General features: G+C 47.8%; 1 long non-coding RNA gene across 1 annotated transcript; it reads left to right on the top strand.

Moving 5' to 3' along the window:
* The first annotated feature begins 444 nt into the window (after positions 1–444).
* On the top strand, positions 445–1,031 carry LOC115290795. The gene is made up of 2 exons (XR_003908203.1): positions 445–604; positions 714–1,031. It is a non-coding gene; the product is annotated as an uncharacterized LOC115290795 (long non-coding RNA).
* The last annotated feature ends 477 nt before the right edge of the window (positions 1,032–1,508 follow it).

Here is a 1,508-nt window from a genome sequence, read left to right as displayed (position 1 = left end):
CTATTGTTACAGTAATAGTATTTTTGAAAAAAGTTACAAATATGTCAATAATAAGAAGGCTTGGTCAGCGATGGAAACAGGAGAAGGAAGTTGACAGAGGCAAACACAGGTGCGGCCAATGGCAAACAGTGTCCTAGTCACTCTTTCTGCAAAATAAGTAAACTAACCTATAAAAAAGAAACTAACTTCATGGCTTAAAACAACACCTGTGTTATCATGCTCATGGATTCTTTTTTTTTTTTAATGTTTATTCATTTTTTAGAGAGAAAGCATGAGCAGGGGAGAGGCAGAGAGAGATGGGGGGACAGAGGATCCAAAGGGGTCTCTGTACTGATAGCAGTGAGCCCGATGTGGGGCTTGAACTCACAAACCATGAGATCATAATCTAAGCTGAAGTCAGATGCACAACAAACTGCCACCCAGGTGCCCCACGCTCATGGATTGTGTGGGTCAAGTATTTGGACTGAGCACAACTGGGACAGCTTGTCTTTGCTCCATAAGGTGAGAGGCGTCAGCTGCGAGACCTGAATGTCGGGGCTGCCTCCACAGCCTGGAGCTGGAATCTTCTGGAGGCTCATTCTCATACACTTTGCCTACGAGGAGGGTGAGCATGGTTACATTTCTCATTGTACTTTAAGAAACTGGCTGTTCTGTTTTAAGCATCATTCTCTCCAGAAGTTGTTAGCACGCATCACTGTGGTGTCTCTTCCCAGGACCTGAGCGTCCCATCCATCCAGTCAAGGATGCAAGGCTTAGGCCAACCCCTGGCCCAAGTCAATTTGCCACCATCAGTATCTCCCTGATACTGGAGACATCAGCTGACATACCCCTACACCTTGACATTGCTGGACACCATGTGAGTGATTTTTTTTCTTTCCCTCTGAAACCAAGAATAAAGTGAAGGGGTAGAAATCAAAGCACAGGAGAGGAAGCCATGAGTCAAAACGGAAACTAAGGAAAAGGGGCAGAGACGTTGCTTGCAAGAAAAAAGGCAGCAAAGAATGAATGAATAAAATATCGCAGTGATGGGACAGCTCATGAAGTTTTTTTCCAACACAGCCCGCGGTGCCCCACTCTGCCCCACTCTGCTTTTAGTGGGTGGAGCAGTCCCACCGCCGGCTTTGCCTCCATCCTACCTTCCTGACTTCATACCAGAAGGTCCCAGCGAGGAGTGAACCTCGTGGACGGAGCCCATTGCTCGTGCCATCAAGCAACCCAGGATCAGCCCCTGCAGGGTCTCCAGCCACTAGGTTTACCGCACAGAGACCCTCGGCTTCCTCCACAGGTGGATTATTTAGTTAAGAAACACTTACACAGGACTTACTCCATGCTGGGCAGTGGCCTGTGTGCTTGCAAATATTAGCTCAGTTCATCCTCCCAACCAGGCTGGGAGGGAGGCACTATTGTTACCTGTATCTTGCAAATGAGGAAGCTGAGATAGATGAGATAATTTACTGTCCAGAGGCACCCAGCCAGGAAGCGGTAGGGTCAGGATTCAAACCCAAGCC

This window comes from Suricata suricatta, chromosome 4 (assembly GCF_006229205.1).
Source record: "Suricata suricatta isolate VVHF042 chromosome 4, meerkat_22Aug2017_6uvM2_HiC, whole genome shotgun sequence".
Lineage (NCBI taxonomy): Eukaryota > Metazoa > Chordata > Mammalia > Carnivora > Herpestidae > Suricata > Suricata suricatta.
This window is presented reverse-complemented; position numbering and strand designations above follow the sequence as displayed.